The 24,939-nt window shown below is 40.0% G+C and overlaps 1 protein-coding gene across 3 annotated transcripts in view; it reads left to right on the top strand.

The window, feature by feature from the left end:
- BACH2 (BTB domain and CNC homolog 2) overlaps positions 1–24,939 on the top strand; it is a 326,058-nt gene that overhangs the window by 181,889 nt on the left and 119,230 nt on the right. The window contains exon 3 of one of the 3 annotated variants that reach the window (XM_033100245.1): positions 5,037–5,185. The exons of the other annotated variants lie outside the window; for them this stretch is intronic. The gene's annotated coding sequence lies outside the window, so the exon portion shown is untranslated. The remainder of the gene's footprint in view (positions 1–5,036; positions 5,186–24,939) is intronic. 3 annotated transcript variants of the gene reach the window in all.

Genomic DNA, 24,939 nt, shown 5'->3' with positions numbered 1-24,939 from the left:
TCAGTAAATACTTCTTGAATGAATGATTGGATGTTGTCCTATCGGCTTCAGGGGTCTGAAATATGTCCACGAAAACTAATCGGTGAGGCAGCCTAGAGAGAGCTGCACTATCCAATAAGCCAGGGGTGTCCAAACTGCGGCCCGCAGGCCAACTGCAGCCCGCAATCCATTTTTTATTGGCCCGCAGCAAATTCCAAAACTGTATTTAGTGTACTTAAATAAACCAGGTGAGGCAATACGTACTTCACCTCGAGTGAGTGGCCCGGCTGTTTGTGTATTTTACCGCATGTGGCCCTTGGTGAAAAACGTTGAAAAAAGTTTGGACACCCCTGCAATAAGCTAATCACTAACCACATGTAACTATTTGAATTCAAATTAATTTAAATTGATTAAAATTAAAAATTCAGTTCCTCAGTTGCACTAGGTACCTTTTAAGTGCTCAATAGCCACATGTGGTTGGCGGCTGCCATATTGGACAGTACGGATACTGAATATTTTCCTTATCCCAGAAGATGTATAATATTAGCACAGAGAGAATATCATTAGTAGAGACCTAAGACAGTGGCCCCAATCTTTTTAAAGTGAAATTCCCATGTAACCATAGCCCTTTCACATCTCTTCCCACAACACTGTAGGAACTCAGCCAAGAAAGGTGGGTGGTCCACAGAGGGGGCTGTCTCTTTGAAACTGCTGGCCAAACAATAGTGGGGCTGTTAGCCACACTGACATTCTGGTAGTGTACACGTGTTTGGCTACACCACTTGTTAGAGTAGTGAAATAGCTGTACCGGTTAATAAAGAGCTGCTGTGTCCGTCTTCTCCAGTGACTCCTTCCTATGCCCCAGAAGCCCTAGCTATTTACGTAGGATGCCCCCAACCTCCCCTTATTCAAGCAAAATGAGTTAGTTGATGCCTGCCCCATCTCTGGGGGTAGGAGGCTGCTCAGCCATCCTGTTCCTGCACTGCAAGCCTCAGACTGGTGGGTGCTCCCATGGGCCTCATGGTGGCTTGGCGTCCGGGAGGGACTGCTTCCTGCGAGTCTTCTTAAGGCTGTCCCATCACAACCAGGGCCAGGTCCCAGATCACAGAACCACTGGCCTCAAAAAGACCTGAAAATCATCTCATCCATCCCTCTCAATTTACTGCAGAAATCAAGTCACAGAGAGTCACTCAGCCAATTTGTGGATAATTCAGAGATAAAACTAAAATCTCCTAATTCGGTACTTTTTTTTTTTTTTTTTTTTTGCTGTATCTTTCTGTTGTCAACAGTTTCCATAACTGTGAAATGAGGATTAATATATTTATGCCTCACAAAGTTGTTAGTAAAAAGAATAATGATACCCAACATTTCATGTATGTCTTAACAGTTTGCAAAAATGCTCTTGTATGCATTCTCATTTAATCCTCACAAGAACCTGTGAATGGTATTAGGCTGAGAGGCAGTGAATGACCTGCCCGAGATAACAAAGCTACTGTGAGTAGCAGAGGTCTACATCTTGTAGAGCTTGGGAAACTATAAACTCTTGTAACTGTAAGATAACATAACCACATGGCATTACTAGTTTTTAGCTTGTGGTATTTTGCACTTGAAGATTTAGTGACATGGAAAGTGGCAACTTTATTCAAGCAATGCTTTTTTTTTTTGATTTGATAATGTGCCAATCGCACAGACTTGGTTCAGCATTAAAACAGAAGTGGGCTGCTTCAAAGTATATTTTTAAAATGAGAGAATCCAAATTTGTAATTAGCTTGAGAAATGCTAGTTGTGCAGTTTGAGTATCTAAAGAGCTTCTGGTAATCGTTTCTGTTATTACTGGTGGTTTATTTTTTTGTATCCTTCCACCCCCAAGCAATTAGAACATTTGGGGGGAAAAAACAAAGTATGTTCTCTGTTACCACTTTATTTTTCACACCCTATAGTCTTGGTGTACTTAAAAAATAAACCATATATCTGATTGCATCAAAGACAAATCATTTAGAAGCCATTCTACCCACTTGACAGCTAATCATAGGGGAATACTATTGAAATATAAAGAGAGGCCATAGAAAAGGACATGGTACACTTCTTGATAGTCTTTTGTTTTTTCGTTTTTTATCATTTTGAAAGAAACATCCCTTACTTTTAGATAAGATTGTTGGGAAGATCAATTTAAAGCACTCCCGAAATAAAATTGAAATCTCTCTCTCTACCTCAGCCATTTGTTAGTATATACTATATGCTACTATGCAGAAATTGACTTTATAGATAAGGGAAAGAGTGAAGTTATTTCATTCTATATAAAAAAGAAACATTTCTTCAATTTTCTTTTATTAGCTTATAAAACTTGTGACGTTCTCTACACCAATTATTCCTGTAAGGTTAAATACATATAAAGAGAAAAGAGAAAAATTACTACAAAAAGCTATAAATGGAAAGAAACTTGGGGTTGTGAGCCCTGATGTGGCATTGTTAATTTATAGTAACATATGGGAAGAATGTATTTGTTTGTTTTTTAAAGTATGTATTATGTATGTGTCTTTATGTCTTCTCTATGTATACCCTGTTGTGTGCCATATAACGGACTGTCAACGTTCTATGTTACTGTACGAGATAACAGCTTCCCTCCTGTCAACATAGGACCTTCAAAGTATTTGCTATTATCTAGATTTTCTTGGATTTTATTTATGCCATTTTCCCTGCTTCATGTAGATGCCATGGAAGGCCCTGACTCTGTGTGTGTGTGTGTGTGTGTGTGTGTGTGTGTGTGTGTGTATGTGTGTGTGTGTGTGTGCCATGCTTCCCAAAAAATAAAACCTAGCCAGACAACCAGCTCTAATGCGTCTTTTGGAGCAAAAATTAATATAAGACCCAGTCTTATTTTACTATAATATAAGATGGGGTCTTATATAATATAATATAAGATCGGATATATATATGTAAAGTTTATGATTTATAACCAGACTTGGAGTCACTGAGTCATGGAAGTGTCTTGGAGTCATTCAAAGCACTAAGCTTGAATAGATCTTTGAAATTCCAAACCTCTCATTCCTCCAAACGTATCAGTGTGAAGAGGGACTGATGAGTATGCACCTACTTTCAAACTCCACAGCCACCACTTGTTACACTAGTGCACTGATGTAACAAGATAATGCAAGTGAGGCACCCAGCACCAGAGGCACACACTGTAAGCATTCCAGAGAGCTAGCCGTTATTATCAGCTCATCTGATTGGATTTTGTCTTCACATCTCTTTCTGCTCTGACGGCCATGCTGAGAAACAGCAAAATGTCCAAGAAATAGGAAAACAACAAAAGAATGGTAAACACCAGGCCTCCGTAGTCCGGAAGCGGAATTTATCCCCCCACATATAATTGTCAGCTGACTGTTTCTCTTCTCATAATGGTCTGTGAGTGAGTTCCGAACCCCTTCATAATTCTTTTCCAAGTGAAGACACCCATTGACAAGTGGCAACTCCTGCATTGCCCAGATCTGGCTCAGTCTGGTCTGAAGAGGTTCAATTTGATGGTAAACTACATTAATCTCATCTCTGTCTTGTTATGTGAAAAATAGTAAACTGTTCACTATCTTCTGTGTAAGAAAAACAAAAATAAAATCTTAAGTATGGTTGTCACGGATTAGAACTTATGTTCAGATGTGTGAGGTGCAAGTGTATTTTTTTCTGTGCCTATGATAAAGTAGGCAATTAAACAAATTAACCAACACTCATGCTGTGGCAGGAGTTTAAATTATCACAGCTTTTCTGGAAAGTCTTGAAAACCCTTAAAGTTCACAGCATTTGACCCAATAATTCCTTTTCTAGGAATCTACCTCAGAAAATATTCAGAAATTCAGACAATCTGATATTCAGTTATATCTCTCAAAGTGTTATTTGCAGTAATAAGCAAACAAACAAAAAAAGAAAAGAATATGTAAATTCCAAATATTAGAAAAATAGCTAAAAAATGAATAAATAAAACCATTTTCTGTGGTGTGTAATATTACATAGACATTGAAAAGCGTGTCTTTGAAAAATGTTTACTAACTTGAGAAAGGGCTCACATTCATATAATATTGAATGAAAAAGTAGAAACAAAGCTCTGAGTATTTTTGTGTATGAAAAGAGAATACTGGTCCATAATCCCTTATCCCCAACTCTGAATCCCCAAGTTTTCAAAAATCGACTGTTTTTTTGTTTGTTTGTTTTGTTTTGTTTTTTGTAACATCGTTGGTAGATAAACCTGACCTGAACTAATGTGAGGCTCTATTTTATCTGACTTAATAAGAATATGCATCAGTTTTGTTGCAGAAATATTTAATGTGTTTATGGAGTGCTCCTCTAGTCTCTGATGGGGTATTACGTGGAAAATGGTAGTTGTACCGTCATACTCTCTAAAATCCAAACAATTCAGAATTCTGAAACGTATCTGGCCCAGGAAATTTCAGTTGAGAGGTTATGGACCTAACCAACAAAATGTCATTAGTGATGTATCAGAGTGAAAGTTACAGTTGATCTTTATACTTTTCCATATTTCCCAAATGTTCTACAGTAGGCATGCGTTAATTCAGCATCAGACAAAAGTATGTATTATTAGTTTAAAATAAACATAATTGAGACCTCAGAGAATCATCTCATTTCAGTCAGAATTCTCGAATTTATCATTTACTTCCTGAGTCGTCTTGCTATGACCGCTGTTTGTGTCTTTTAAACCAAGGTGGTCCAATTTGTTGAAAGACAACGTGCATGAGATGGAATAGAAAAGGAGAAACTGATTGAACATTGACCTGTCTCCAAGCTGCTTTGGGGTTCAGGAGAGCACCCTGTGAGGGAAGCTCACCTACAGAAAATACAGAATAGGGTTTCCACTGGGGTTGAGCCTAAGCATTAATACTATGGACTGTTTTGTCGTGTTCTGCTTATGTGGACGGGTCAAGAGGCACAGTAAGTGAGTTTTGAGGTCATAAAAGTAGGGGGCAGGGACAGCAGGGCAGTCGGAGGGAGGGGACATGTTCACATGCAAGGTTCACTTTACTAATGGACAACTCTTCCTCCCCAATCAGGTGGACACCCACTAACCTGTCCCAAGGGTGCCCCGCAAAGCTTTGGGGTCCATGTCTGAATGGATTGCTGTAGCCTTCTCATCTCTCCCTTCACCCAGTTCCCTGTATCCTAAGACTCGAAGCCAGCACAGGACCTGGAAAAATTACATGTAAGTTTTGATTGAGTTTCTTTTCTCAAACTAAACAATGGCAAGAATTTTCTTAGGTGATAATAACAAATAGTCTAAACACACATGAATGACTTTTCTTTTAACAAAGTATCTTGAGAATTATAATCGAGGAAGGTTGCTGGGGTTAGATTTAGCATATTGGTGGTGCCTGTTAACTCGATGGTTCTTGAAACTTGAGCTTGCATCAGAATCATATGGAGAGCTTGTCAAAATAAAAGCTTGCTGAGCCTCACGCCCAGAATTTCTAAGTCAGTAGATCTGGGACGGGCTGGGAATTGGCTTTTCCAACAAGTGTCCAGGCGACGCTGATAGAGCTGATCCAGGGATCCTACTTTGGGAATCACTGCTTTAGCTCAAGGGTGACTGAAAGGAGCAATGTTAAAAGTAAACAAATTTATTCAATATTCAATATTAAACAGCACTAAATTAAGATATTTAGTGCTTCACTTAATACATCGACGGATCTCTCAGAAAGCAGAAGTTTAAGGTCCTCTCAGCACCGTCACACGTGAAAGTCCAGCCTAGTAGGTATCATTCTTCTGTCAGCTTTGCTCCCGAGTCACTAGCCCCAGTCATTCACTGCCCTTGGTTTTCAACAGGGATGACTAATGGCGCTGTTATTAGGATGAAGTGACAACTACACATTTTTTGCAAGTGTATTCATGGTACTTTTAGATACACTCAAAAGGGGAAAGTCTTTGTTTTCTCGGGGTGGGAAATACATTGCTCCCTTTCAAAGTGAATCATTATATGACCCCTCATATACTTAAGTGTGACTGGATTTTACAGAACACACGTGGGAAGGGAGGCACTTCTAATAAATAGACCCAGTCAGCAAATCCAGGTTTTTGTAGGGTTTTAAGGTCTCAGGACTGACATAATCTGAGGATCAGCATGCTGTTGTTTTAGCTTTGGTGCAAGCCACTTACCTCTCTGCTGAGGACAAGAATAATTTATTCCATGTTAATGGAGAAAAACTAGAAAAGTTTGGCTCAAAAAATACACACTTGGATATATGTGAGCATTCATGGAAATGTACATATGTGCCTGTGAATATATATGCATTTTGTATATTTCTAAGCTTTCATTGCAGGAGTTTTAAACGACTTTGTTTCCCCTTTTATTTCATTGAGTCAATGTGAGTGTTTGAGGGCCTTTTGGGCATTTTGAATCTGTGGATCAGCACTGTGATGTTTAACATTTTACTTGGATGTGGTAAATGTTATCATTCAAAGGAGCACGTAGGACTTACAGTGTTTTTATTATAACTCTCGAGAGTTGAGAATAATCAGTGTTAATAAAGCAATTCCTAAGGAGATATGTAATGAAGGAGCATATCTAGTCCCTAAACATTAGCAGAGCCTGAAATCCTGGAGATAGATTTAAGGGCATGTGTTTAAAATAAAAATAATAAAATCAGAAAAATAAGACCAAAAAAAGTGATAGGTGGTGAAAGAGTTCTATAAAGAATTGATCCAGAGCTGTCTTCTGGGGACTTCCCAGAGGGTAACCGGGCTGGTGTTAGGGCTGACAGAATTGTGAGTGGTGTAATTATCTAGTGTCACTCCACCCTCACAAACTAAAACATCTCTGTCAAGCACTAATTAGTTATTCTGCACAACATTTTTGGAAGGAAGGTCTTCAGTTTATTAAACACCTTCACCATGAAGTGAAAGAAGTGGGCTGGATCAAATGCTTCTTAATCTTCCTCCTGCTTTGGCATATGTGAATATCCACATTTACACATCAGGTGTTTCTGTGGGATGACCTTTTATTTCAATCAGTTTCCAAACCACAGGCTCGAGAGGGAAGAACGCTCCTGTGACGCCTCAGGTAATCGGGGCTTTAAGCTCCTGCCGACCTGGCTCAGCCTGCCTGCATCACTCCCTGTCCCTTCAGGCGGAGCACTCAGGTTACCTAGTGCTTAGAGCAACTCTATACAATACCTTGCATGTGTGGGGATGAGGGGCATATGGGAACCATCTGTGTTTTCCCCTCATTGTTGCTGTGAACCTAAAACTGCACTGAAACAAAGTTTATTAATAAATGGAAAAAAAAACTGAATACCAAGTAGTATAATAATTCCTCAAAAATTTAAACATAGAAATACCACATGACCCAGCAATTCCACTTCTGGGTATATACCTAGAAGTAGGTAGAAGCAGGGACTGGAACAGATATTTGTACATCCATGTTCATAGCAGCATTATTCACAACAGTCAAAAGGTGGAACAACCCACATGTCTATCAACAGATGATGAATGGATACAGAAAATGTGGTCTGTACAGACGACGGAATATTACGTAGCCTTAAAAAGATGAAATCCTGACATACTACAACATGGCTGAACCTTGAAGATAGTAAATGAAATGAGCCAGACACATCCCGTACGGACAAATCCCGTATGGTCCCACATCTATGAGGTACCTAGCATAGTCACATTTATAGTCAGAAAGTAGAATGATGGTTGCCAGGGGCTGGGCTGAGAGAGGAATGGGACGTTAGTGTGCAATGGGTACAGAGTTCACTTTGGGAAGATGAAAAAGTTCTGGAGATGGATGGTGGTGATGGTTGCACAACAATGTGCATGTACTTCATGCCGCTGAACTGTACACTTAAAAATTGCTAAAATGGTGAACGTTATGTTTTGTATACTTTACCACAATAAAAACAAAAACTGCAGGCAAGAGCTCACTTTCCTTCCAGGAATACTGTGCAGAATAACCAACTAGTGCTTGACAGGGACGTTACATTTTGTGAAGGTGGAGTGGGAATGGATGGCCACGTCTGTCCCTCAGACCTCCCCCAGCCTGGAAACTTTCCCTGGCATGCTTTTGGGCAAGGGTGAGGGATCTGCAGAATGTTCTGATTCAGTCTGAAGAATGGGTTTCCTATCAGGGTAAGGACGCATTTGTCAGAAACTACCCGGGAAATTTGCCATAAACAACTGTAATCTTGACCAAAATGCCCGCTACACCTATAGGAAAGCTGTTTCACGGTGACGGAGGGAAGGTGCACCCACCTGTTGTGTGTGCTCAGAAACGTGTGTGCTCAGAAACGTGTGCATACCGGGTGCATCAGCATGCTCGGGGTCATGGAGCTGTGTGCATAGGCACGGAACAGATCGATGGAGATGGAGACTGAAACAGCAACCAGACTGAAGCCTAGTAAAAAATGAAAACTTGGAAAGAAAATTAATAGCAAATAGTTCTCCTGCAACAGGGCCTCAAATTATTATAATACCTGTTTTACGTACTACCAGGGAAATGTAATTTATGGCCTCATCACCAAATCTCTGTAGTATTGGATATTACCGTACCCATAAATCACAGAATAATGTGGTGAGTAACCTGCAGTCCTGTGAGAAATATGCAGTATTGAACCCAGTAAGGTAGTCCATTCGAGCCCTACATTTTGGGGATTTTCGGTTTTTTTACTCTATGTTTCTAGAGAGCTGGCCTTGGAGAACGATCAGTGAATTCTCATGGGACCTACTAGCCATATTTTCTTCAGGTTTCCTTTACTACTTTCAGGCCCTGCCCCTGGGTCTGACTGGGTTGTAATTCCTGCAGAGCAGTGCATAAAGGTCTACAGCTTCAAAAAGTTCAGAAACCTCTGTCCTACATTATCCCACTTTCTCCTTAATACATAAAGATGATTGATATGCATGTTTGCATGCTATGTACATGTACACACATTATGTATGTATGTATGTATGTATGTATGTACCATGTTTCCCCGAAAATAAGACCTAGCTGGACCATCAGCTCTAATGTGTCTTTTGGAGCAAAAATTAGTGTAAGACCCAGTCTTATATTATATTACATTATATTATAGTAAAATGAGACCCGGTATTCTATTCTATTCTATTCTATTCTATTCTATTCTATTCTATTCTATTCTATTCTATTCTATTCTATTCTATTCTATCTGGTATTATATTATATTATATTACATTACATTACATTATATCATAGCATATTATATCATATAAGACCCGGTCTTATAGGAAAGTAAGACTGGGTCTTATATTAATTTTTGCTCCAAAAGATGCATTAGAACTCATTGTCCGGCTAGGTCTTATTTTTGGGGAAACACGGTATGTATGTATGTATGTGTGTGTATATGTATGGATTTGGCTTAAGGAAAAGGTATAACCAAGAGAAGAGGCAAAATAAAGTCATCAAAATTAAGATACACAAATATATATATAGATATATATAAATCCGTCCCTTCATTCCCACCCTAGACTTTCCAAACCTGCTTAGAAGTAAACTCTCCATGCTCTTTATTTAGGTGATGGAGAATAGAGCAGAGCAACAAAGATAAGGAGTCAGTTACCATAGGGAGCTGCTAAGACATTAAAAAATTGAAACTAAAGATTTTTATAGAAAAGAAAATCCAGGTCAGCAAGTCTAAGAGCAAAGTAAGTGCTTGTTCCTTCTTGGCGTCCACATGAAGCCGTTGGCATCCTAGGCTTGAGTTGACACAACATGGATATAGAATCTAATCAGAATTAATTCAGCCCCCTGAGTTTGGAGACCATAATTTTTGGATGGACACACTGACACAGGTTTCTCCTAGAGAAGAACAGCAAACCAACAGCCACCCAGTTAGAATGACATCCAGTGGAGAATACCAAAAAAGACAGCCCCTTGGGGGCTCTCCTTAAGGCTCACGTATTTCCTGGGAATGTACCTGGTTCCAGACACTGAATTCATGTTTAGTGATGGCTTAGCGACCTGGAACCCAACTAACCAGAACCCTGAATTGACCACCCTTCCTAGTTACCCACCCTCACCCCTACCCCCACACCCTCCCGCACACCCCACCCTACTGCATACATCCCACTTCCCTTTTTCAGAGATAAAGCTTCAGAAAACAAGATAGCTTTGGCTTAGGAAACGTGGAGAATAACTGTATCCAGGAGGATATTTGTAGCTGATGACACTGACCTGCTGAATCATTTAGAATAGTTAAATGTTTTATAATTAGGAAAAGACATTGCTTTGGAAAGATTATCAACAAAAAGCATTTTCCAGCTGTCTGTCAATTAAACAGAACATTGAAACAAACAAACAAAAAATATTCTTGTACTCAAATAGGTCCAGTTCACTGAGGTATTATTGTACTTATTTTATGCCTTAATAATAATCAAAATGTTGACTTAGGATAGAAAAATATACCATTCATTTTTATTCTGTACAAGTTTTGGCTTTTACCACCTTTCCAATGCCAGAATTTAAATTTGTTTATGTTTATTCTGTTTAGTGTGTTTGGAAGTACTCTAAAAGCAGTGATATTTGTGACATTAAGAGTGATATATAAAATAATTTTCATAAACATACATATTTAGCTCCTATAGTCATTGGGGAACCATTGGCATAGTTTTGAAGCTAATTCTATTGGGTTGTTTTTCGTTTTGTTTTGGTTTTAGAATATATGATACGATTATTTGAAACATTCAGTTTCACAATTACGTTCTGCTCAAGGCATCATCATAATTAATCTTTTTATCTGCACATACACTAATTGTACAGATAGGGATGGTGTATGGTATGATAATATGCATGAATATATAAAGCAAAAATTTCAAATGGTAATCCTTGTGGAGTCTCCAGACAAACTCAGCCGCACATGTTATAAAGCTGCTTACCAGGTGTATCAATTGTAGCACAAATAGTTTATCAACTTACTCTAACAATTTCCAGTCTTGTTGTCTTTTAGAAGTTACATGTGTGCTCCTTTTTGGATGCACTTGTCACTAGCACAGTAACACCTCTCACTGAGCTGGTGCTTATCCCAGGGGATGGCACCACTGGCTTCCAAGGACGCCCCTGTTAAGTTGCTCCTGTGAGGACCCAGGTTCCTGGAGCTTGGGTGCCGCAGGAGCATGCATGGACCCTGGGTCACAAGAAAGACGGTTTCTGCTCTTCTGCTCCCAAACAGTATTTGCAAAGCTCTGCAGTGTAACAGGATTTTAGAGTCCTCATAATGCTTACCTAGGAGATATAATCTATTGTTTCGAGCAGATTTTTGCTGTATTTCATGCCTGATTTGTCACCAGAGCAGATTATTATATTAAGTCCTATGTAGCAAGTGTTCCTAATTACTAGAAAGAACAGAATCAGAGAATAAGAAATTATTTCCTTTTATCAATACAGAGGTACCTTTATTTTCCTGATTGTAAAAGCAATACATGTTTTCTGTACGTAATTTATAACATAATACAATAGAGTAGAATCAAGAAGAAAATAAATTACCTATAATCCAGCTACCCAGGTACAACCTACCTGTTGACTCATTCTTTTGTGTATTATTCCAGACTTTTTTTGATAGATCAGCTAATTCCAGTGTACAAGCAGTATGTTGTGCTCACCTAATGCCGTCGATAGGTTCTGTGACTTTAAGCAAAACTACATATAATGAAATCAGTTTTACCACAGGCTAATTGATACAAGAGTTAAGTTCCTGTAGCATCTCATCAATGTTATAAAGAAAAGACGTTGAACAAAATGACCTGTTTTACCCGGTACTGATCACGTCCCACAACTTCACAGTGGAGTTGAGAAATCATATCTTTAGCTGTCATTTTCTAGGACAATAATCTCCTAGTTGCTTATTTTTCTCCCTTCAAATTACATTAATCAAATCTCGTAAGAACAGATACCTATGTGGACTCGCCAGTATCTTTATAACTAGAAATTGCTATTAACTGGTTCCTACATTCTGTCAATAAAAAAATGATTATTGAGCGGCTCTGTAAGATCGCAGTGGATCTCTGGAATTATTTTAAAAAGATTCACTTATGTACAAGATGGTCTTAGTGTTAGATCGACTGATGGCATTCTAGTTGTTTAAAAATTCATAATCAATATACTATAAGACAATTTGGCAGAAATGGAAAAGGTTGATTAGCCAGATTCCCTCATTCCCCATCTATAATTCAAACAATAATGACTCCAATAAAATTCTAATTTTATACTTGATGGTAACAACATGAGATTTAATTATGCCCACTTCATGTGCTGTGAAGCAGAGAGTTTTCCTCCACCTTTGCATCCTTTATCCCCTTCCAAAGAAGCTTCTCTGCAAATTCCTGGTGTTCCTTGGGTTGTGCTGATATGTCTGTACTTCCCTTTGGAGAGTGCTCGGACTTTGGATCAGGGCGAATCCTAACACTTTGCCAAGGTTAGGAAGGGCTTTGAGCACTGAAAGAAAACCCAGGTGAACATTAAGGGACTTGTCAAAGGATTCACTTGAGAAATGTTGTAAGAATGTCTTCCACAAACCTTATACCAGTAAAATAGGAAGTATGTAGTAAGCAGCTGCTAGAAGAAATTTTGTTTCAAAAAATTATCTGTATTTGGCTTTGGGTATTATTAGGTCTTATCATCTTCTGTACGAGACTTAGGTTCTTTGACAGCAGGCTCTTCTAGGTTCTTCTCTGCATCCCTTCCCTTCCTTTGTGTCCTTGTGTATCATAGGGACTCAGCTTGTATTGACTTGAACTAATCAATATTTCTGTGTCTCTTGAGCGACAGATGAATGAATATACTCAAGTCAGATAACTACAGTTTGCCTTTTCTACAGCAGTCGAAGGGTGCTTTGATAACTATCCACAGTTGTGTTGAATGCCCAGGTTGGGCACAGGTGTGGGGAAGTGGTATACAGTACTTTGATCTTCCCTTGGAGAAGGATATGCTAATGCAGATAATGAAAATTTGGTTCTTTGTCTTCAGTTTCGATTTGATTGCCTTGGTTCACTGAGTCACGGCGTCCGTTCTTCGGTGATAGGCATGTCACCTAAGACTGAGACTGTCTCTTGGACTGTTTATGACATTGTATCTGAATTTCCCATTGCATTAACAGCCAGCATTTGTCATAAAATTTCAAGAACACGCTAAAAGTTAGTTGGTTTGTAGTTGACATTGAAATTAACTTTCTCTAACCTAAACCAGTGAAAACTAAAATGCTCCTCACCACATAAAAGTTTTGCTTTCGCTGTGTTCAGACCCCTCCCACCTTGTCACAGCACAGTCATTTGGAGTTTAGTTTGGGGGCGGTGTGGTTGTACCTCAGTGGTGTATGACCCACTTTTTCGTAACACTTAATTACCCATGTTTTTACAACACTAGTCAGAAGTTCTGACGACAGTGGACTATAATCCGAAAAAGATTTTCTGATCCATCTCATCAGCGCAGCTCTAGTACTCTGCATTATCGGAAGAAGGTGTCAGCTCGACAGGGCGTGTGTTAACTACCAGAGGATGACAGAACGTTTCCTCTAGTTTCTGGATAATGAGCAAGCACACAGGTAAAGATGCCTTTCTCGGAGTTGACTTCTTTTGTGTCTTAATTATTTTGTTGAGCTGACTTTTAAATATTAATCACTACCTGCATGTGTTTGCTGTTGTGTTTTGCAGAGGGCTCAGAGGAACAGCATTTTAATTGGTACCCTGGGACCTTAATAACTTACCTTTCCATTAAAAGTCTAAAGAGATAGTGATCAAAAATAGACTCATCCCTATCCTCTCTATGCCCCTAGAAAACATCTTCATCATTTTTTTTTCTTATTTGTTCTCAAGGTGCTTGTCTGTCGCTATCAGCTACTTTACTTGGCAGCAATAGCCATGTGTGAGCTAATGCTGGGTGAGCTGCAGGCTTCGGGTGTGCCTGTGGCGAGAGCAGACAGGGAGAAATGCTCAGAAGGGAAGGGAGTGCTGGTCTTGGTGGGCCAGTGACGGCAAGCAGTACTGTGCCGTGGTGAGCATTCCAGCACAGCAAGCTCAAAGCAGATTTAGGACAATGATACTGACCCAACACTGGCAATGTCAGTCCTGACAGCCTACTGTTTTAGAAATGTTTATGTTCCTGATAGCACTTTTGTTCATTTGAAGAACTTTCCAAACACTGTGATTGTTTCAAAACAAAAGGTTGTAAGTTATCATCTTCCTGAACGTACAGAAACGTTTTGGGGTACGTCTTTGCTGAAAGTTGGTTGACATGTAGCTTGCAGCAGGGTGTCAGTGCCGCGTGGGTCACGCTTGCCTGTGCGCTGAATGACATACCAACTGTGGAGTCTTTGAAAATGCCCAAAGATAAGTCAACGTTGTTTTCCCTGAAAGTCCTGATACAGAAAAAGAATGAAAGTACAAACACTAACTGGAAAAAATGTCACACATTTTAGCCACTTTGCATCCCTTGTTAGGACGAACCTGGGTTGGGTTTTTTTTACATTTGTGAACTTGTACGGTAGGTGGAGCAGTGTGGGTGGCCCAGAAAAAGTAGCGGTTAGAATAAGATTTTCCATTTATTGCCCTTTGTGCATGGCTAAAAATAAGATTCATACAAATCAGAATATGTAGTGCAAGCACAATCACTCTGTTAATTCTGATGATTGGCTTGCCCACATCTTTGCATCTGTCTGGTAAGTGGTGCTCTGGGAAATAAGTGTGTCTCTGTTGAAGTAGCAAAAGGCAGCCAGGTTTTTGCGCAGTGTGTCTACATGTGATAGTTTATCAGCATTTTCCCCTTCTGAAGGAAGAAAGACCCAACTCATACATACACAAATTGTGTCAATGGAAAGCTGGAAAAATGTGATAGACTCCTTGAATCTTTTTTTACAAAGTAATTGTGTTGTTTGAAATGCTGTTTTATAACATCCGTCTTCTTAGCTCATTGTTAGAAAGTGTTCTTGTACTCAGAACAGCAAGGGAAAGGTTTCTTAGTGGTGTTGCCAAGAGATTGGACAACTCTTTTGTTTGTGTCGGGATGGGGTGGTGGAGAAGGGGGGACACGGAGCGCGTGCCTGCCCTGGGATGTCCTCTGAACACAAATGTTGGAGGGACAGTTAAGCAAGTAAATACTCTTCTTCGTCTGACTGCTGAGTCTGCTGCAACCACAGCTCAGTGGTAACGTGTCAGTTTGTGGCTAGCAGAAACACCAGAGAGAGATGGTGTCAGCATTCACAGGAAAATTTGTACCTTCGCGATCCCGGTGGTGATGCTGTCCTCAGTCCCCTGGCTGAATGGCTCCAGCATTTCCAAAGAATGAGAATGTCTGCAAGTGTTCTTTCTGAGCCTTTCAGTTTGATCAAATTTGTGAAATAAGATGAGTCAAGAGGGCAGTCATGCCAGAACCCTCTGGAAATGGAAAACTGCAAATCACGTGTCCCTTTTGGTGTCTCCAACTACGGCAGACAGTGAGGCACGGTGGTTAAAGTGAGACAAGAGCTTTGGGAGAAAGAAGACTCAGATAAAATCTTAGCTTAGCTACCTGTTGACCCCGATCTGTTTATTTAACCTCTCCAAGGCCTGGATGTCTGTATTGGAAAACGGGAACCGGAATAGTACCTGCCTCACAGACAGGATTGTTGTGAGGATTACATGAGATAGATATATATATATGGAGCACAAAGCCAGCACGCAATAGAATGATGGTGGTGGTATTCTTATTCCTGCTGTTGCATCAGAAGAATGTGTTGGAGAATTTCAGGGCATTTGGGAGGTTCCCCTATATGCTTGGAGTACAGATTTTGGAATTATATGGACACAGGATCAGCCTCTTGTTTGTTGTTCCTCAATCAGAAGGCTACAGGTCATTCACAGAGCAGTTGGGTGCTGTATGGAGGGTTGTTTTTTTTAATGTTGCCATTAACTTAGCACCACGTAAGCCTCTCTTTTAAGATTAATACTCTGTTAATGTACTCAGTTATTTTTACCTTCTCACTGTCTTTGATTTAAACATGGATATTTCCATTCTAACATCTGTACCTGTTAATTGTGATACCTGCTGATGTACCTTATGAAGGGAAGTGCACTAATGTGGTAATCAAGTAAGGTTTTAAATATTTCAGGTGGGAATGGGGGAAACTTCAGGAGCAATTAGCTTCCATGGTGGTATAATTCCCCATAGGAATTACTGCATCTGTTATAATTCTGGTTACTGATCGACCCTATAGATGACCAAATGCTGACCAGCAGCAAACAATCATTGTTTCTTTTATTTTTTATTATGTCTCGCAAATTATTTTATGTTTAATAAATAGTCATATATGCCTGCCCTTCTAGGAGTCTTTTTCTGCCCACCAAAATTTTCCATTAAAAAGTAAATATGTTGCATGTTTCATAATAAGGTCATAGTTGCTGGGATCGCTTACCTTTTTCGTTAACCTTTAGAATTAGATGCTAAGAGTTCACATCAGACTCTTCCTTCAACTTCCTCCATGACCTTCCTGCGATGCAGTTTCTTCGTTTATTAAATTAAAAAAGAAATTATGACTGCACTTTGACTTTGCCTCACCTGGGATCTGACAAGAAGTGATAAATGCCACCAATAAGCCAAGGAATTAAAACAGTACAGATCTGAAACAGTGATGGCTTGGTTTTATCAATGGAGATATGTTGCTGGGATTTTTTGTTGTTGCTTTTTTTTTTTAATCTCTCTCCAAATTTTCCTTTTCGTAGTCTATCCCGACATCCCAATCACAGATACAACTTGTGACTCGTAACTGGTACAATGACATCATCATCAGGGTTTCTGAGTATTTAATATTAGGACCCATCAGTCTGGGTGGAGACGCTTCGCAAGTTAGCTCTGCTAGTAAGATCAGTCTTTTATTAGAAGGGTATTCAGATTCTTTCAGTGTATCCAGACAATGCTGCTTTTTTCTTTTACTTTTTTTTTTTCCTGTTGACTGAAATGGAAGAATGCTTTTCAGGCAGAGCAAATCATTCTTGGTGACGAACAAAGTTCTAAGCATTGCAGATCCAACCTCCAGCCCCTCCATGAACACATACATTCCCCCTTATCTTTGCCTGCTTTCTTTCCCTTTGCCACAGACTGAAGTTTCTGTTAAAAAAAAAAAAAAAAACACACAGGCAAAAGAAGGTGATAAATTCGGCTCTGGCTATGATCCCCTCCCACACCTTTCTGAGGAATGACAAGAGATTCTGAGATTCATCCCACTGAACATACTGCGTGCGTTTTCCTACATGAGAACCAGTTTTAGCCTGTCCTTCATGTGCAGTTGGAGAGTACCGCTGGGCCAGCCTCATTATGCTGGTTGAATAATGTAAAGCATTTGCAATGGAGATTGACTCTAATGATATAAGTGCATGTCCGCATGGCTGGCTGAATGCGCTCAGTCATGGAATGTTTTAGAGTTTATTGCTAATGGATGAATCCTCGGGAAAATCGGAATTTTCAAGAAGATTGACATTTGGAGGGAGAAATATAAACCTAATGAGAACATTTCAGCCCAGTTTTGTAATTAGGGCTGAATGGAGTAAATCTGTCCATGCACACCACAGAAGGGCACAGCGGAAGGTGAGGTTGCACGCTCTGCTGTGAGTGAAGGATGAAGGTTGGTATGTATCAGTGTCAGGCCAGGACACTGTGGAGTATAAATGTTACTGTCACCAAGGGCTGCATGGGGTACCGAGGGAATTCCACTTCAGTAAATTACATTACTTAAGACAGACCTGAAGGCATTGTGTCGGAATGAGAGGAGGGACGAGAAGGCTGTCAGCACCGAGTGGAAGATATTACAGTACAGCAGGCTGCAAGGATGGAAGTCCCTGGTTTCTATTATACCTGGCTATTTGGTATTCTCCTTTGTTAATTAGTTTTCAGAGGTCACAGACGTGTACATGTGAAAGCTCATCATGTCTACTTAGGGTGTAGGTTACAATTGACCAAACGGAATAAACGTAAGTTGACTTATATAAACTGGTTAGTATTGGATTCTTCTTTCTTATTATTTGTAGCTGGGTGATATTAGATGTTCAGTAGGAGCTTGCCCTTCTTTTCCTTTTCTGAGAATCCAACATACATTATTAGGTTGTAACATCATCTTCTCTGTAACGTTTTTTTTTTTTTCTTTCAACCCCTGCCTTAATAAGAATATATGTTTCTTTAATCCTCCCCTAACACTTGTTCCTCTCGTCACCTTCCATCCCTGAGGGAAACAGATTGCACCAGTGTATAATATTTTATTTTGTGCAAGAACTCAAAGTTAAGAATAGTTGATTCCTAGAGTGCAACTTGTGGAGAAAAGCTACTTGTTTTCACTTCTATTTTCTTGTATCCCCCCTGCAGTGAAGTGAGGCCACCTTTTTTCGTTGGTTTGTCATTCCACCTCTGGGAAGTATTAGGAGAAGAAAATCAGAGTATTGATTGTACTGCTGCCTCCCAGGCCATTGAAGACGTACTAGCCACCTTTGTCCGTTTTGACTTCCAAAGCCAGTTTTTGAAAAAGCCAATTCCAAGTGCTTTGGAATTAGTCACTGTCACTTCTTAACTCTATCCATTCGGGAGAGAAAGTATGTTCTCTCCCGAATGGATAGAGATTTGAAACGACATCCATTCTGACTTTCTTAAATATGTTACACTTTGTCCTTACTGAAATAAACCTGAGAAGCATCTCTGATAATCTGTTAACAGGGAGAACACATGGCATTCTGCAGGATGTCTCCATAGGGGACCCTAATGGCAGGTTTTGAGTGACCTTTCTGAAACAGAGGGCACAAATAGATAGCAGTGACAATAATATCTTTGATTTGACTTCTATTCTTTGCAGAATAATTCTCTATTTGTATCAGGATATCATAATTTATTATTTTATAGCCATTACTACAGTCTTATTTTATTCACCCAAGCATAAAACTTAGTAGAACCAAGATACTTGAAAAACTAGTTTTGAGGGCTGAATAGGAGAAACCTTGGTTAACAATAACATGGTTGATATTTCTGTTTTATGTAAGGTACCATCACCTTTAAAATGTTGTTGATTCTAAAATAATAACTAAGTGTAAAGTGCATGACGTAAAATGTCTTAGTGCCATGTGCCTTCCATAGCATACAAAGACTATGCTTATAGAATTTGCTTTATTTAGTAGACTTATACATAACATCTGGGTCTCTTAGCTGTGTGGGAAATGAGAGTCTATCCCTAAATAAACTCACTAGAATTTTCCCCCTTTTAATTGTGTTCATTTTGATGGTAGTAGTGCCTTATATCTTATATTTTCTTTTTATCCATTACATCAATTGGGAAATCACATGTGTCTTGTTGTTTGCCACAGTAGTACACATGCAACATATTTCTTTGTCCTGTCTTCTTGATGCCTGGTGCTGACAAACTACAGCTTTGAGTTTTTCTGAATTGAATCCTGATGGAAGGAATTTAACAGCCTCTAAAGATGCTCCAACATTCCAGTTCCTTTGTCCTGCCTACCTATCCATGTCTGACCATATTCCCTTCTTTTTCTTACATTAAAATTGGAAAGGTAGAACGGAGGCACTCCATAGGAGAACTAGGTCTGTGGAGAATTGTACCTACTCATTCAGAAGCTACTCTTAGTTGGGAGAAATGTATAATGAACTTGCACTTTGAGTCCTGCTGAATCTGCCATGAATGATTCCACCATCAATGCCACCTCTCCACCTGATTATGTTTTCCTCAAAGACTCCTGGTATTTTTCCCTTCATATTCTGAATGGAGCATCTTTCAAGTAAAACGTATCTTGGGAGGAATTGGGCCCTGTTGCTCAGCAGCAGCCCTGCCTCTTTAAGAGCTTACTGGATGACTCTTTTTTTTTTCTGAAACTTTTATTTATTTAAGTGTGTTTTTCCAGGACCCATCAGCTTCAAGTCGAGTAGTTGTTTCAATCTAGTTGTGAGGGCACAGCTCACAGTGGCCCATGTGGGGATCAATCTTGTTGTTAAGAGCACGGCGCTCTAACCAACTGAGCTAACCAGCTGTCCCTGGATGACTCTTTTTTTTTTTTTTTTTTTTTTTTTTTTTTTTTTATTATTATTTATTTTTTAATTTATTGGGGTGACAATTGTTAGTAGAATTACATAGATTTCAGTTGTGCAATTCTGTATCACATCATCCATAAATCACACTGTGTGTTCACCACCCAGAGTCAGCTCCCCTTCCATCACCGTACATTTGATCCCCCTCACCCTCATCCCCCACCCCCCAACCCCCTTACGCTCTGGTAACCACCAAATTACGTTCCCCAGATTAATTTTCAAACCCCGTGGCCATCCTGCGGTCACCGACTGCCCTCCAATCCCCTCACCCTCCCCCCCACCCCCCACTCCCCCCGCCCATCTAGCAACCCTCAGTTTTTCCTCATAAACTGTTTGGGAGACAATGAGGAAAAACTGGATGACTCTTAATTGTCCTGTTAAGTGCTCCTATTTTGCATTACCTTAAAGGCTGCTGTGTAGAAGAAGCTTTTCTAGAGACCTTGATTTTCTTGTCAGAAGTCAACCCATTAACATGAGCAGTTTACTTACATTGTCATTATGGTGTTTCCAACTGACAACTGCTGCCAGACACTGCTGCGTTCCCCAGTTCCCAGTGCTGCTGAAAAAGACACTTTTGTTCTGATTTGATGAGGGAAAAAAATGCAAACAACAACACCAGCTAGCTCTACGAGCACCACAGATCCTATAAAGACATGTTCAAATTAACAATAGGTCATTTGTTCACATATGACATAAGGATCCAAGAATTTAAACAATAAGACCTCTTGTGAAAAGTGGCAAAATATGCACCACAAACGTGGTGAAGTTCTGTGTCTCACAGAAGGCAGTTTTTACATGGGCTTCAAAAAGCCCATTAACGTATAAACCCCCCTTTAAAAAAAGAAAAGAAAATCACTTGTCTCACTATAACATTCAAGCGATTTCGGTTCTAAGGAAAGCTAAAATGCATCCATTTATGTAAAGTACATGCATTATAATTTATAAAAAACATAGTACTCTATTAAGAAGTGCTATGCCTCTTCCCTCTTCCCAGAATTGGGAAATGCATTGTTTTATCAAGACCCCTCTTCTTTTGAATAACATTTATTTCTTCAAAATGAAAAAAATCCTTTAAATCACTAATTTCCAAGATGAAGTTTTAAAGCTTGATATTAATTCTCTAAATCCTCTGACATTGGTGGAGCATAGGAAGGGAATAATTCTTCTTTGAAGGGAAATTTTAATTGAATTTACTACTTTTATTTGAACCCTATCCCTTTTTTGCTTTGAGTCTTTAAGGAAGGCTTGGTGTATTTGCAAACCCCAGCAGGGCATTAGCAGAAAAATGCAGAGCTTTCCTTGTCATCTTGGATCAGACTCTCTGACAATGCCCCAAAATTGTTCCTAATTTGATGATTCTGATTTTTAAAACGTGACCTTCCGAGAAACATGTGTATGTGTTGGGGGACAGGGAAACACCATGATTTAACTGGCCAAAGGTGTTCCACTGAGCTGACTTAGTGTTAAACAGTAAAGATTTTCAAGTATTTGCAGATGGATATATAGATACATATAAATATATATACACACACATATACACATATATGTATATGTGTATATGTGTATATATATATGTATCTATATATGTATGTACACACACACACAAATACACACACCCTGTTTCCCCGAAAATAAGACCTAGCCAGAAAATCAGCTGTAATGCATCTTTTGGAGCAAAAATTAATATAAGACCCTGTATTATATTATATTATATTATACCCGGTCTTATAGTAAAATATAACCGGGTCTTATATTAATTTTATACACACACACACACATACAGCAATCTTGCAGAATCCTCCTAATTGAAGAAATGTTTCATCTCCATCTCTGTTGACAGAAATGATTGCCTACTGATAATTGCTTTGTTTAAGTGTCTGATGATATGCCAGGAATTAGAGCATTCTGTGTTAGGTCATCTTTAATTATGCATGTACCACCTGTCAGCTCTAACTCAGTAACAGATTAGATCCTCGAGGAGTCGGTTTGGGGAGGGTTAGAGGGAAGCTGAGGTGATCACTTTTAGAAACAACAAACATAGATAGTAGTAAACATGGCTTATAACCTGCAGCTTTTTAAAGGAGCCTCATTTTCATTGTTCTTGAGCAAGAATAAGCCATTGGTACTTCTGAAAAATGTTTGAAATCTTGCCTAAGCTACCTCAAGTAAAGATAAATTACTGCAGGAGAGGATGGTCGTCCCATCTGTTGCATTTCCTTTCTGCTCCTTCTCATCATTATAAACGAGCCAGGGAAAAGCTCAGAAACATTTTTTATAAGCTATGTGAGGACAGGAAATATGTTAACGATGTTAGATTTCATACATTTCAGGGGTTTTTTCAGTAGTTGGTTGGCTTTTTTTAGAAGGACAAATGTGGGTTGGAAATAATGCTTGTTACCCTCTGTCAGCTTTTGGTAGTTTTATTCTCACTTTTCAGGGTTGTTTGGGACTTTCTGGTGGGATGTTTAGGGTTCTTTACTGAAGGTTCTGTTCTCTCTTCTGTCCTTTGATAGCATGGATTTGTGAAAGGTGTCTCTCTTTGTTCATCTGTCAGAGGTTTAAGGGAAGCCTTGAGTTATTACAGACTTTTCCTAGAGGAGGGGGTCGGATGACTGAGAGGCTGAAGGCAGAGAAGGGACAAAAAAGGAACTAGCAGGTGGATGAGTTATCATGTGGTGAGTTTCTTGGACTCCCCTGCAAAGGTGGGGCTCCTAGCCTGTCTGCTATCCCTCCTGAGAACACTGCCTCGTTAAGAGTTTGTGAATAATAGCTGTAGAAACGGGAATTTGGAGATCCTGAAATGCCTTCTTTCAAACACTGCTGGCGAGAGGCACTGAAGAGAAAAACAGGTCCGCTGATAAAGGGGCGAAGACCTCTGACCCTCATGCAGTTCTGCCTGAGCCCCTGGTCCAGCCCACTGCTCTGAAGAGCCCTGGGTTCATGCTGGAGGCACCATTTGCCTTTCCACCCTAGTCAGACAGTCCACTGAACTAGAGGTACAGTGTCCAAAAAGACAAGCAGGATCAAAATATTTACAGCAGTGATGTTGCCAGTACTTTGCCTGTTTAATGCTCACTTAATACTTGCAGTACTCAGGTGTTAACAGGAACAACTTTCAACTCCATGCAATGCATACTTCCTAAAACAGGAGAACATACTATATCCCAGGCTTTGACAGAAAAACTATATCCCAGGCTTTGACAGAAAAGGACAGCAGAGGGGGAAGCGAAGCCAGAGAAAAACTGAAGAAAGGAATTGAAAAGAGGAAGAAGTGGGGAGGCAGGGAGCAGTACATGCCAGCTCATCTTTGCAAAATCTTTTCTGTCTACCTGGAAAGCTCTCTTCACCTGGTTAACTCTTACTTTGAGTTGTTCAAGCATCATCTCCTCCAAGAAGTTTTCTTTGCTGCTTTCAGGCAGACTTAGCTGACCCCGCTCTGATCCTGTAGCACACTGCCTGCCTCCCTCAAAGCACTTATCATGCCCTGTACTACAAGACCTCGATTATTTATCTTTCTACCCCACAAAGTGGTTGCTGAAAAAGCTAACATTATCTCAATTGTGGCAGTGGAGGTCTCATGCCCGAGAAAGAGCAGTAATGATTTCATTGGACTCCACAGTCCTTAGAGCACATTAAGAGTATTATAATCAATTTTGGACAGTACATTAGCCAGGGAAATAGACTAACTTGAATACTTCATGAGCAGGGATCAGGAATGGAGAGGCCATCGGAGAATGTGTCTTACAATCAGTGGTGGAAGCAACCGAGGAAGGTTAGCCTGGAGCAGAGAAGAAGAGACCAATGACTGTATTTAAATATACGAAATGTTATTGTTATTCTAGAAAAAGCAGAACCAAAAGGTAGACGTCCCAGAGAAAGAGATTTGGACTCAGAACAAAAATTTCTAGCAGCTAGAGCTAGCCTGCTGTGGAACCAGTGGCCCCATTTGGTACCATGAACCTCCATGACTAGAATGAGAATCATTATCTTTTAGGGCCATTTGGGAGCTGTTCCAGACAAGATTGCCACCTGGGTGGGAGCACAGACCAGATAACCCTACCATTGTTTTTAAGGCTCAGAGTCTCCATTCCGTGCAGAATCAGGATGGCCATAGGACATCAGCCCCAACCTCCATGTAGCGTCTGATTGTTCTGGTACTCAGCCCTCATCTTCCCACAAATTATAGGCTGCAGTTGGGTACGGTGGGAGAAAGGCAGCTGGCTGCTTCCTGAAGGAGCCTGTACAGTGAAACAGAAGGCGTCCTGGATCGTATCCCAGTTCACATGCATCCTGGCCTCTTGCTAGCGGGGTGACTCCGAGTGGCTGCCTCGGAGCCTCGAAGCCTCCATTTCTTGCCACGTGAAATGGAAATAATATTGTTCACTTCACAGAGTTGTTTTGAGGCTTAAGCAAGGTTAAAGGAGTCCTTTGTAGAAAGCAGCAGGCTCTCCAGAGGTGGCTGCTTGTCCCCAGCAGCAGCTCCACCATGAACAACCTCTGAATTCAGTGTTGTCACCAGTATAGTCACACAGTTACCTCCCTCGCACTGTTGCTGAGAGCTCAATAACTAAATAAAATGTCGCATACAAAAGCACCCAGCGCTGAGTAGGTAATCCTGATTGTCAGCCTCCTCTGGAGCTGGAAAGACTAATAGAAGGATGTCCTCTCTCACCCAGCTCTGCTGATCAGGTCCTGTGAAGGTTCCCTTTTACCTGCCCCCGAGAACTGACCTGAGGTCCATATCCCTTTCTGGTCACCTATCTCGTCGTCTCAGCACAGAGACACCTCTGCTTTTTCTCTTTTTTTTTCCTTCCTTCCTCCTCTGCTTCCATCTCTTCCTAACACTCTTTTCTTCTTTCTCTCCAGCTAATTTCCTTCTCTGCCTTCTTTCCTGCATTCTGGGTAGGATT

Source organism: Rhinolophus ferrumequinum, chromosome 3 (genome assembly GCF_004115265.2).
Source record: "Rhinolophus ferrumequinum isolate MPI-CBG mRhiFer1 chromosome 3, mRhiFer1_v1.p, whole genome shotgun sequence".
Taxonomy (NCBI): domain Eukaryota; kingdom Metazoa; phylum Chordata; class Mammalia; order Chiroptera; family Rhinolophidae; genus Rhinolophus; species Rhinolophus ferrumequinum.
The sequence above is the reverse complement of the archived record's forward strand: the minus strand, read 5'-3'. Positions and strand labels throughout refer to the sequence as shown.